This window comes from Heliangelus exortis, chromosome 2 (assembly GCF_036169615.1).
Source record: "Heliangelus exortis chromosome 2, bHelExo1.hap1, whole genome shotgun sequence".
Lineage (NCBI taxonomy): Eukaryota > Metazoa > Chordata > Aves > Apodiformes > Trochilidae > Heliangelus > Heliangelus exortis.
This window is the reverse complement of record NC_092423.1, coordinates 84,864,922-84,877,967: the sequence shown is the minus strand read 5'-3', so window position 1 is coordinate 84,877,967 and position 13,046 is coordinate 84,864,922. Positions and strand designations below refer to the sequence as shown.

The 13,046-nt window shown below is 42.1% G+C and overlaps 1 protein-coding gene across 3 annotated transcripts in view; it reads left to right on the top strand.

Moving 5' to 3' along the window:
* The first annotated feature begins 1,214 nt into the window (after positions 1-1,214).
* The window catches only part of GALNT1 (polypeptide N-acetylgalactosaminyltransferase 1), a 92,548-nt gene continuing 80,716 nt past the window's right edge, over positions 1,215-13,046 (top strand). The window contains exon 1 of one of the 3 annotated variants that reach the window (XM_071736808.1): positions 1,215-1,354. The gene's annotated coding sequence lies outside the window, so the exon portion shown is untranslated. The remainder of the gene's footprint in view (positions 1,355-13,046) is intronic. The other 2 variants (XM_071736807.1, XM_071736809.1) reach the window with 2 other exon arrangements.

Genomic DNA, 13,046 nt, shown 5'->3' with positions numbered 1-13,046 from the left:
GGGTCAGGCAGCTCTTGAACGTCCTTATAGAGCAGACCTATTTTTAAGGCATCCATACCCGTGCGTGCTGCAGGTGCAGCACAGAATCATAGAATCACTTTCGTTGGAAATGACCTTTAAGATCATCAGGTCCAGCCGTTCACACTGCCAAGTCTACCACTAAACCCTGCCCCAAAGCACCACATGAACACGTTTTTCAGGACACCTCCAGGGTCGGTGACTCCACCACTTCCCCGGGCAGCCTGTTGCAGGGAGGAGGCAGGGGCGGCACAGGGGAATGAACACCGCACCTGCTGCCTTACCACAACCCCTGCGCACCAGGCAGAGCCTCGGTCCCTGCCGGCGGCCACGTATTCAAAGCCCTGAGGGACGTACGGGACGCAGAGGCGCAAAGTTCCCCACCCTGCAGCCAGAAGAGCCGTCCCCACACCTGGGGCCCAGGGGGTACCGAGGGCACCAGCTCCGCTGTACCGGAGAAGGTGGAACGACAGCATCAGGTACACCGGCACCACCGAACCGGCACCACCGGCCCACCCCGGCATACCGCTCCCCCGCCCACCGCCCTTGGGCACCACAACCGCCACCACCACTGCCGCCGCCGCCCCCCTCCCCCTCCCCACATCCGGGGTAGCGGCGGGGCGGGGAGCGCGGGCTCCGCCCCGGGGTTGTGGGGGACGTGTTCGCGCGCCGATCGGGTCCCCGCCCCTTTCCCTGCGCCCGCCCCCCCCAGCGCCGCCACCGCCCCCGCGCCGGTGATGGAGACGCGGCGCTGAGGAGGGTTGGGGCGGCAGCGGTCAGAGAGGGGGTGCCGGTGCCGCCGGTGCGGTGCGCGGAGGACGGGGCATGCGGAGCGGGCGCTGCCGGGGGGCTGCAGCTGCGGGCTCCGAGGCGCTGAGGGAGAGGGTGGCGGCGGCTCCTCCGCGGGGCTCTGTGTGACCGCCCGACCGCCCCGCTGCGCCCGGAGCGCGGCTCCCGGCAGCCGCAGGAAGAGGGGGGCCGAGGAGGTGGTGTCGGCGCGGCGCTCCTTCTCCTGCCGTGGAGCCAGGCAGCTAGCGGAGGCGCCGGTTCCCCGGTGGCTGTAGCGGCAGCGGCCGCCGGCGGCAGCCCGGCTGCGCAACGGCAACGGCGGCCGCGCCTCAAGTTGGTGCGAGGCAGCGGCCGCCGCGACGAGCGGGCAGTGTGCTGCTCGTCCCCGTCCCCGCCGCCGCCCGGAGGATTTATCCTGCGGGACTCTACTCCCCGGGAGCCCGGTGACAGGCGCAGCAGCGGCGGGGCCGGCGGCTCCCGTTGCTTCCCCCCGAGGGCCGTCCTCCTTCCCTCCGCCGGCCACCCTGCAGCGACAGAGAGGGCCGAGGTGAGTGCGGGCTCCGGGCAGCTCGGGTTCCGCTTCCCCCCCTCTCTCTCTCGCCCCGCGCTAAGTTCAGGCAGCGCCGCGGGCTTCTTCCCCTGCGGCCGCCGGCAGGGGAGCCGCCGCCTCGACCGATCGCCGCTTCCTCCCCGCCGGGCGGACGGAGGACCGGGGCAGCCCCGGCCGCGGTGCCTTCTGGTGGGGCAGCTGCCGAGACGGAGCGGAGCAGGGGGGAGGAACACGACACACGGGCGCTCAAAGCCTGCATGCTGCCTTCCAGCGGCTCCTCGCCTTGCTCCTTGGCGGGGAAGGGGGCGGGTGGGGGAAGGGGTTTGGTTTCTGGGGGCTGCTCCGTCCTGTTGCTCCTTTCAGGGGTCGGGAGCTGCCGCTCCGTGTCGGCAGCCTCCGGGAGGGCGTGCAGGGGGGTGCCGGGGCAGCATGCCCGCCTCAGCCCCCGCCCCGCTGTCACATCGGGTTCGATCAGTTAATGGTTATTACATAACGTGCGACTAATATTTTAGACTTTGTTATCTGCTGGGATCCGGATCAGCCTTATTTTGTTTCCTTTTAATTCATTGAAGCTGTCGGGGGATTGGGGAGACGAAGTAGTTGCCTAAAGCAACTTAGTTTTTATGTGACTTCACCCGTCTTAGCAGAGGGTTACTGCCTCCTTCCACTCCAAGAAAGCAGAATTGTGTGTCGCTCGTCCGACCCGTGTTCCCTCCCTACCCCCTTCTCTGCCCCTTCCTCCCCATCCCCCTCCCCCCGCTTTTATTATTAAGTACGGGAAAGTTTCTTTAGCTTCTGCTTGTTTTTAGCAGTCTCTGGAACCTGCCCCTTTGTAAACTTCCAGGGTAAGGTACTGAAATAGAAACTGATTTTAGTGCGGCAGCTGCTGAAAGAACTAAGTTTTATGGCGATGAACAGGAGCGACCCATCCCCTCCTGTTTATATAAATGATGGTGGCATAACATGAACTGTAAATGAGCATAGCCAACAGCTGTGCAAACCAAAACTATGTAACTAACCATGTATTTTAATAAACTGCTCCTCTCCGCTTTGCTTCTTTGCAAAGGCAATGAAAATCATGCTACTCTGAGCGCTTGGAAGACCACAGAACTCGTTTTTCTTGTAAATACAAAGGATTGCTTATATTGAAGAAAGCATTTCAGTTTCTAGTGCCAGCTTCATCGTTTTTTGTCATTTGGAGATGACAAACCATTTTGTCCTTCTGTGATGTTGGTCTTTTGTAAGTGCTATTGCTAGCACTTTGAATTTGCTGCATTTTATCAGGCTTACCTTATCTGTAAAACATGAATGAGAAATGTTCCTAAAATGACTGTCGATAGGGAGATTGTGGCAGCGTGGTCATCTTCAGAAAAATGATAGAAATGGTACCTGGCAAGGACACGGTATACAAGCCACCCTTCAGATCAAGGTGATAATGGCAACACTGTTACTGGATGCTGTCTGGCTTATCAGAGTTGTAAGCTAAGTGAATGAGGATACCTTATTCACCATACGCCTTTTTTCAGTAGGAATGAGGTTATTGAAAGACACTAATGAAAGTCATGGAAGTGTTTTAAAAATACCCTGTGGCAGTCATTGCATATCCTAGTGGTGAGGTGGTACTGTTTCGCTTTTATAGAAAAATTCCACACACACACACACACACACACACACACACTCACACACTCCCCACTCCGCCCATCATCTGAAACTGGATTTGTTTAAACAAGATCAAATGAGGAATAACCTGTGCAGAGAAATAATGGTGGAAATTTAGGGTGAATTGCAATGCCAAATTACTGCTTTAGTGAAATAGTGCCCTTTCCTTGTTGAAAATGTGTTGGTAAAAAAATGTATTTGTTGTACATTTGTTCAGTATTTTTTTTTTCTTATATCATAGAAAACATGTGGTTTGTCTTTGGGATAAGAAAAAAAGTAGCTTCAGGGACACTAATCTAAAAATAGGGTACTTACAAATACTTAAATAATTAGAATGCAATGTACATTATGTTTAGCTCAAGAGAGTCTTGACAGATTTTATATTTTTAGTGATTTATTTTTTTAGTGCACATAATTCTCAGACTATCCAACCAGAACAAAAGTTTGATTCAGAGAAGCAAGATGATATGGTCTTTGTCTCTGGCATCCTCCCCAGTCTGTTTCTTTGAGTGTTGTCCATGTAGAAGTGTAGGAACCATCTCTAGATGCAAGTTGACCTGTACTGGGGGCCTTCAGTATTTACAAGGAGAAGGTCTGGCCTACTAATTGAAATAGAAAAAAATTTTAAGGGGACGTAAGATGCATTAAAACACCTTTAGCAGTTGGAGTGGTGCTTTTGAGACTAATGCTGTTTCATACTTATAGACCAATAACTTTATCAAGTAATTTTTAATCTTGGAAGTTTGTAGTGCTGTCCTTTAGGCCAAGCTACAGTGTATGTTTTGCTTTTTAGGTTTACTCTTCAGCAGCTTGAAATTTATAGGTTGTTGGGAAGATGGTGGTTTTGGGGGGTGTGTGTGTGTGTGTGTGTGTGTGTGTGTGTGTGTGTGACCTCACAGGGCCAACGTGCTGATTTTAGCACTGCAATTTTGGCAGGGGAGTTCTTCCTGGTATTCGTGATGAAAAGCTGATAGCAGATATTGAATACTTCTGTTACGGTACAGGTCTTACACCAATACTTAATAGAAGACATGAATCCTTGAAAGTGATCTTCCTCACCCCAGTCCAGTTTTCTGTCCTTCCTTGCCTATTGGCAGATTTTTTTCTTACGAAGATGCACTAGAAATTGCTTTGAGTGTTTAATTCTACATTGCTTAAAAAAAGCGTACATCTGAACTGTATACTTCGTGCTTGAACTGAGCACTATCTTAATTTTTGAGGTATAAATTATTAACCTTCTCTTTATGTTGTTTAGCCTACTTGTAAGTATGTATTTTTCATGTCTTGCTTTGTGGTTTTTTAATATTAACAGCATTAATTCCTGATTCTCTTTATACAAGTTCCTTCAGACACCTAATTTAGTACAGCAGCTTTTTTCAGGTAATGATTAACAATGAAGCATGAGTTTTATATGAAGGTAACTTGCCACTGATGCTTTTGAATCCTGAGACTTAATTTTCAGCAGCGATGTTCTCATGTTGAACAGAGATCTTCCTTGATTTCCACAGAGATGCTTGTAATCCTCTTGTTTAGACTAGATTTACTTAATTTAGAAGGTTGCTGACCATACTAATAATTCTTTGACTTTTAGTGACACTTCTTCTGCATTTATTAGCACTGAATTTTATCTGCCACCGTGTTACCTGGACATCATGGTTGATTAGCTCCCAGCTGGTTGCATTTTTGGCTCTCTGTACTTGACTAACCTACACAACTGTTAACTTTTCTACTTTATTTTTTAGATCATTAATTAGTGTCTTTAAGTGTTGCTCGCTTTATGAATCATTGAAGCATTCTGCAGTTAACCTTTTGCCATGTTGAAGTTTGACTATGTATTCATAGTCCAAGCTTCCTATTTCTTAGCTAGGAGTAAAACAAAACATTTGAAGTGAAGTATAACTGAAGTCTGCAAAAATATATCTGCAATGTTGTAATCATGGCTTTAACTCAACTTTTAGTACAAAGTCTATTCTTGACAGTAGTATTCTAGATTTGACATCTCTAAATAAATTGTTTTAACCATATATTTGTCATAAAAGCTTTTTGACACCGTCTTCCACTAACTCTGGCAAAGCATTTTTTCCCTTTTACAGTATTTCTAGTGAGCTTAGTCCATTATGTGAAATCAGCCCATCACAAAAATCAATGGAATTGATATACTTTTAGCTAATGTATTAAAGAGCTGGCTAACTGCTCTATTATTCATTTTCTGATTGCTTAAATATGGTTTTACACTATGAAATATGAAGATCCTTAAGGGGCATTTACTTTTGGCTAAATTAGAAGCTTGTGACTTCGAGTACTGCATAAATATCTCGTGCATGTACTGCTATAGTAACTCCCAAATCATTGAGGCATTCTTACCATTGGGTTCACATAAAGGTCTGGTTATAATCCACTAAAGAGAATTAACTTGAATTCTAAAGCCCCAGACTATGCAGGTGGTTTGTAGTTTCTTGTTGGAAATTTGAGTTTTATTTCCTGTGCCTTTGTTTGAAGGGCCAATGGAACAGAACAGTCAAGTTAGGGAGCTGTGTTTAGCTGGCATCTTCATAAGCATATGGGCTTGGAGATCTGGTCAGTTAAGAAAAGGTTCCCTTGGCAAGGTGCTCTTCCTAGATTGTCTCTTGATATCAGTTACTTCTGTGATCCAGGGCTTTATTTTCAATCATTTAAAAGAAAAAAACCAAAACAACAGGGTTGGGTTTGTTTTTTTTTCCCTTCTCTTCTGCCTTTTTGTGGTAGGTAACTGGGGTATGGAACTTGCTTATGAGTGGCTTAAAATGTTAGTATTTTTTACTGAGGTATTTGGGTTTGGTATTGGAGTGATCAGCTTCATTTCTGTGGAATGAAAAAGTTATCCCCAACAGTCAAAGCTTTGTAATGGTGCCTTTTCAGTGGTAGTAGTGTTCAGTGACCATTGCAACACTCATTGATAGGTTCAGCTCATGTATTTTTCCTTTATGAGCAGATCTCTTCCAGCATTTGAGAGAGAGATATAGGCAGGGCTATAGAGTAGACTGTGTTGTGGGCTGCCACGCTGCATAACCTGATAGTCCTTAAGACATTTGTTTGTTCTCCTGTGAGAAGTTACTGCTAGCAAAGAGCAGTATAAATCAGCAGCAGCTCACTGCTGTGGAAGTTCAGACTGTGGGACCAGCTGATGTGCAGCTGCTGTGAAAATCATTGCTTGTTAAGGAGGGGAGAGTTTTTGTTCTTCTTCTCCTTGTGCCATGCTGGCATCAACTTCCAGAAACTTTGTGCTGTTAGAAAATTTACTCCAGCAGATAGGCCAGTTCAGTGGTCTAGCTGGAAGAGCGTTAGCATCCTTTGGAGGCAGAAGATGGGAACTGCTCTTTTGTTTCTTAAGGCATGTCTTGCTTTTTAAAACTTTGTCCTGTAAATTGTGAGCCAGTGTCATGTAAATATTTCACAAAATCTACTTTATTTTCACTAGTGCTAATACTGGTTAAGCTGTGCAACTGTTAGAATTCTCTAGGAAATTTTTGGTGGGATTTCTTACAGTAGATAAGCTTCTAGTAATTTTTTTTAATTTTTTATTTTTTTTTTTTTACAAATAGTATTTCTTTGTAATCGGATGTGGTGCTATTTCCATGTTGAGTTCCAGAATTTCGTCATGTAAGAGAACACCTGATGTGTAGATGAAGTCATATGACAAAATTTGTCATTCCAGTTAGGTGGAACAATTGAATCAGGATGATATTCAACATCTGTGTTGCCTGTGAAAACTTGTTACAGGCAAGTGAAACTGTACATCATGTTCTTTGACTTTTTTGTTTTACAGTTCATCAGAATAGTCTCCAGAGCTTCAGCTGGTACTTCCACTTCCCATCAGCCACAGGAATTATTATAATATCTCACACGTGCATAAATATCTCACATTAAGTAGTTCTACAGGAGAAAGGAATATACTAGCCTCATTTTATAGGCACAACATAATGAAGGCCAACAGAGCACAAAGAACTTGAATCCTAATCTGCTTATTGGTATAGAGTCCCAAGTCATCCTTATCATTTTTACATGTGGTTTCAGTCTGCAGTATGCTAGCAATGCTTTAGTGCAAATTGTAAACGATTACAAGAATTACTCTGATAATTAAAAGTGCAAGGGAGAAGAAAAGCAAATTCTGGGGGTTTTTTTGTTTGTTTTTGGTTTTTTGTTTTTTTGGTTTTTTGTTTTGTTTTAGATTGGTTTTGGGGGCTTTTGTGTGTGTGTGCATTTGTCAGTGTGTAGAGAGATTTGTGCTCATTAAATATTTGAATGAGGAGGCTGACTGATAAGCAGAATGAAAAATAGATCAAGTTACCATGAACCTCTATAAAGAGACAGAGCTGCTTTCTACTGGCCTTAAACAAATGTCTCCGCAGCAGTGTTCTAAAATGAGTTTAACTAGAACAGCAAGGACCTAAAACCAAGCATAAAGCTCTCACTGCAGCCAAAAGCGAGTGATGTAATTTCATGTGGCAAGCAAAAAAAAAAAAAAAAGAAAAAAAAAAAAAAAAAAAAAAGGCAAGCCTGCCACCAACAAAGCACAAGATAGACTTCTGAATCTTCACGTGGTCCAAGTGCAAATTAGTTGTAGGTGAAAAAATAGGGCTGGTGAGAATTGTGCTTTCACTCTGTGACAGTCATTAGTTTGATTATCATTATGAATAATTTACCATTAAGAACAACCTAGGCTCTTATTTGCATATGCTGTTAATGGTGTTTCTGCATTAAATACATTGAAGAGAGAACATGCACTGATGTGGCATTTTTGAAGTATCTTTAAGGATTTAAGTTAAAATGAAACTAATGGATTTATTTAGTTTCCATTTAATTGTGTATTCAGGGTAATTGGGATTGATACACTTTTCAAACACAGAAGCTGAATCCTAATTGCAGATGCAAAACTCAGCTTTGACTATTGTCTCTATTAAGTACTTCTGTAAGAAATTACTTCCATTTCTGCTCATTGGAATGTTAGTTTAAATGTCCAGTTTGAGTTAGTAGCTGTCACAAAGAAATTAAAGACACATTTCCACAGAACATTTTTTTAAGAATACTTGGTTGTTTTAAACTCTGCTGTCTGTAGCATCATGTGAATGAAGTTACGATGTCTTCTATCTTTATTTTTGAAAAATGGTTTAGGGCAGCCTACCAGAGCAGTCCTGTTCAAAAGAGAGACTTGGAATAACAGGTATACTTAAAATAGCAACAAAATCCTACCCTGGCAAGCAGTGTGGGACGTTTTTCACCCTTTTTCCAGTGTACTCTTGCAATTTTTTCTCCAGGGTTCACTGCTCAGATGTTTAAGAAATGTGGGAACTGAAGTTAGTAATAGTTGTTTTCAGTTTTCAAATGGTGGAGATAGTGCTGACATGTGCACATCCTATTACAAATATTAAGCTTCCCAAATTGCAGCAGAGGTTCTGCCATTTAAATATGTTTATTTGAAATACATTTCAAGGGAAGTGAAACTCACACCTTAAAGCCTTCTGCATGCAAAGAGAGGTTATAAAATTTAAATAATTCTTCTGGCTGACATTTCTAAGTATTTGATTTTGTGGCTTATTTTGCTGAACTGATGGCCTCAGAAAAGCATGAAAAACACAGGAATTTTATTTCAGTAGCTTTAGGAAGTAGGAAAGCACCTTCAGGAGCCTCAGTGTGGATGAAAAATTATACACTCTTTGTAACTTCTCACAAACTTGGAAAAGCCTTTAGGTTCTTATCACAGCTTATATTTTCCTCCAGTACTGTTTGAATGAAAAAAGGGTTACAGATAGGACCAAAAAGTCCAGTAAGTACACTTTCATTTGCTTTCATCCTAATATCTGGCCTCTTAAAAGAACAAACTGATAATGTTATTAAAGTGTGGTCTAATATAGCTGTGGGAAAACAATTCTGAGCTGCTCACTGGTTCTTCAACTTGTGCTGGAGTTACTTAGGCACTGAATTGAATAGGGGGAGTTATGTGTCAGAAAGGATGCACAGGAATTCTTTATTCTTTGTAAAAGCTCAAGTTCCCTGCTAAAGCAGAACAGAATAGGATGGCTCCTGATATGTAAAATGGCATATTCATTTGTTTGTTTGTTTTGCAGCTTTAAATTGGTTTTAGCATATGGCACCACAGGTTTTATGTACATGGGATTAAAGTATTTTCAGAGCATGTAGATCAACATCAGCCTTAAGGACTGCTCCAACTGTGCAGAGTTCTAGAAGTATATGGTCAATAATGTTGCCTTCAAAATAACTCTAATGTGCTGAGACCTTAAAAAGTATTGATAATATAGCTTTAGAAAAAATTACTATTTTTTTTTTATCATTATAGGTTTTACATCCTCTAAAATCTGTATTTGATGTTTGGCAATTAATTGGATTTCTAGGAGCTGCATCAATATTGTATCAAGTCTAAAATAATTTGTATGTTTGTATTACTTGTACAAAATGTTAAAGAATGAGGCAAAATTTATACTGTGACTGTCAAATAACACAGACTCCTACATAAAATATTGAACAATCCATCAATGCTTGTAAAAGTGCATTTGGGAGAAACATACCTAAATGTAATACTGCAGAAACAGTAACTATGACAAAAAGCATATGAAAAATCTTGCTTCATATTTAAAAGGTACATGGGACAGTTGTTAAAAGTCAAAGGCTATGGGTGTTTTTTGGGTTGTTTTTTTTTTTTTCTTGTATTATAAATTCAAGTCCTAATTTGTAATATTACTCACATTATCCTGCTATGATATCATCTCATTGAATGGAAAAGGGTGTTTAAGCATGAACCATTCTAGTGAGTAACCAGAATTGGTTAATCATAACTTGAAAGCACCATTCACCCTGTGTAGACCCAGCACAAAACTTATTTCTCTATCAAAATATGCTTGCCAGGCAGTATATGTGGTTTCACTTGTGACTCTAATTCATAAAAGCTTTGTATCTGCAGTAGTTTATTTTCAAAAATGCAAGATAACCAATGCCCAAGAAAAACCAAGTAACCTTGTGTATTGAATTTGTTAAATCTTTAAAAAACCCTCTAAAAAAGCAAAAATCAAGCCCTTTGTTTCTAGAATTATTTTGTTTCTTGAATTCCTCATGTTTTCTTTCTTTTAGTTGGTTTTTGATTTTGCAAAGATGTCAAGTCACATCTTTTATATTGTCTTTATATTGTCCAGAAAAAATAATCATTGCAAACAGTGCTTGAAATCTGCTGTCTGCAAGAAACCAATTGTCCCAATCTCAGCTGCGATCTGATTCATGGTACAATAATATATAATTTTGTTGCTTTGGATTACATCAAATCTTTCTTATGTAGTTTCACGCTATCATGACTACCTTTTTTTTTTTTTTTCCCCCAAATAATTTTGCATTCCCAAACATTGCAAGAACTTCTTCCGAGTTGTGAAACAATACTTCATGTATTGTTATGTATATTTGAAAGACGTGTTAGGACTCTCTTTAACCACATTTTCCTCTTTATTTGAAACATCATAGAACATCTCTGCTTCTTCCTGGAAAACAATGCCTTTTATTTCTTATAGCACACCTCATATCATTTGCAGTGGAGTTGAACTGAGCTGAGTCACAGTCACTGGTTTGCACTGATCCACGAGTTTGGATCACTAGTGTTTTTAAACAAAGAATCTGCAACAGGATGTTTGGTTTGGTTTTTTTTTAATGAGCAGGCTTTCTTTATTGTCACTTCTGTGCACAGGAACTGAGACTTGCAAGTCAGCTACTGATTTCCAGATCAAATGTTTGACTTTGTGATCCTCAGATAAATTTTCAGTTTCAAGTCTGTTAAGAATATTTGATACCAACTTCTGTATAATCAAACCACCTTTTTGTTGCAAAGATTAATGAAATTGTTTCACTACTGATATGTCTGCACGGATGAGCTGTGCAGTCTATTTCTGTGGAGCAGAAACAAGAACAATCTCTTGTTTTTCAAAGAGACTGCATTTACTGCTGTATCTGTTGCTTGTAACATGCTGGCCAATTGTTTATTTAAAGCAGCTCTTACCAATTACTATGGTAGCATACCACCTTAACAGCTTTCCTTAATTTGTGATTTCTCCATTGCTTCCATTTATTATATTTGAATGTGTAATGACTGGTTGGGTGTATCATTATTTATTTAGAATGATGTGGTAATGTTTCAAGAATGGAAGCAGATAAATGCATCTGAAAAAAAAAAGTAAAAATAACAGGAATTGCTAGTAATTTGGGGTTTTTTTGTTATCTAGTTTGACATGTCTTGGAGATCTAGCTGTCTCAAGGTAAAGCTCAACCTTTTTCATAAAGTCATAACTTTTTAAAGTGTAACTCAGGTATTTCAGATGAAAATTGCTTCATCGTCAACTTACTGAGAATATTTATTATGCTGGTTCTTGGATAGTATTCAGAAATAGCATGAGGTTTTGTATTTTACTTTGCATGCCAGTTCTTGACATAATTTAATTTACTAGAGATATTTCTATGTATGTAATTTACTAGAGATATTTCTGTGTATTTTGAGTTACGTAATGAATTCCTTTGTTTTAACCTTTGTGTTAAACCATTACACCTTGATACTGGGGAAGATTGTGGAGCAGATCATCTTGAGTGCCATCATGCAGCTTGTGGAGGTAATCAGGCCCAGTCTGCATGGGTTCATGAAAGGCAGGTCCTGCTTCACAAACCCTTTTGCCTTCTGTGACAAACTGGCTTGCTTAGTGGATGAGGGAAAGGCTGTGGATGTTGTTTGCCTAGAATTTAGTAAAGCCTTTGACAAAGATTCCTGTAGCATTCTCCTGGAGAAACGGGTGTCTCATGGCTTGGGTGGGTGTGTGCTTCACTGGGCAAAAAACTGGCTGGATGGCCCGGCCCAAAGAGTTGTGGTGAACTGAGTTAAATCCAGTTGGCAGCTGGTCACAAGAGGTGTTCCCCAGTGCTCAGTGTTGATGCCAGTTCTGTTTATTATCTTTATCAATGATCTGGAGGAGAGGATCAAGTGCACCTTCAGTCAGTTTGCACATGGCACCAAGTGTTGATCTGCCTGAGGGCAGGAGGGCTCTGCAGAGGGATCTGGACAGGCTGGGTTGATAGGCCAAGCCAGTTGTGTGAGGTTTAACACTGCTAAGTGTCAGATCCTGCACCTGGGTCACAGCAACCCTATGCCAACAGTACAAGCTTGAGAAAGTGTGGCTGCAAAGTTGTCTGGTGGAAGAGGCCCTAGAGATATTGATCCCAGCCAGAGGAATGTGAGCCAGCAGTGTGCCCAGGTGGACAAGGTGGCCAGCAGCATCCTGGCTTTCATCTGAAAATGTGTGGCCATCAGGACTAGGGAAGTGATTGCCCCCTGTACTCTGTACTGGTGGGGCTGCGTGTTTGTTTGTTTTCTGTTTCTCTTCATAAATAAGGCTTAATAGTTACAAATAGTTTTTATGGGATTCCCTCAAGTGAGAGGAAAGTTAAAGACAAGACTTCAATGCACAAATTTTAAAGGATATCTGGAAAAACTTGAAGGCATGTGCTTTGGCTGCACCCGTATGGATCAAATGTCCAGTCTTCAGTGATGGGAGGGATGTTTCCCTGGCTGTACCAGCACTGACTGGGGTTCTGTTCTCTTCCTACAGTTTGTCTGTTTTCTCTTGGTATCTTTCATATGATAACATCATGGCCTGTGTTGGTCCTTCTTGTAAAATCTAATAGTGTTTTTAGGTGGATGTTTGTCCCAGCCAAGCAACAAAAATAATTTTAGCAAGAGAGGAAGAGTTTGATGTCTTGCTCTATTCACCTTTAGCCCTTCCATCTCGTTTTATCCTCATGCCCTCTTCTTAATTTGTAGGTTGCTTTTTAGTTATGTTCAATGTGCAAAAGTCCTCAAAATAGTAAGGTGGCACAAATCTGGAGAAAATTGAGGAGGAAGACAACAGCTCTACAGTTGCCTGTTCTCTTTCAAGCCTGTCAGTTCACCTGTGAGCCTCTGTTTGTGACTGACCAGATGGCATACCTAAACCTTGGAACAAACCATAGCATG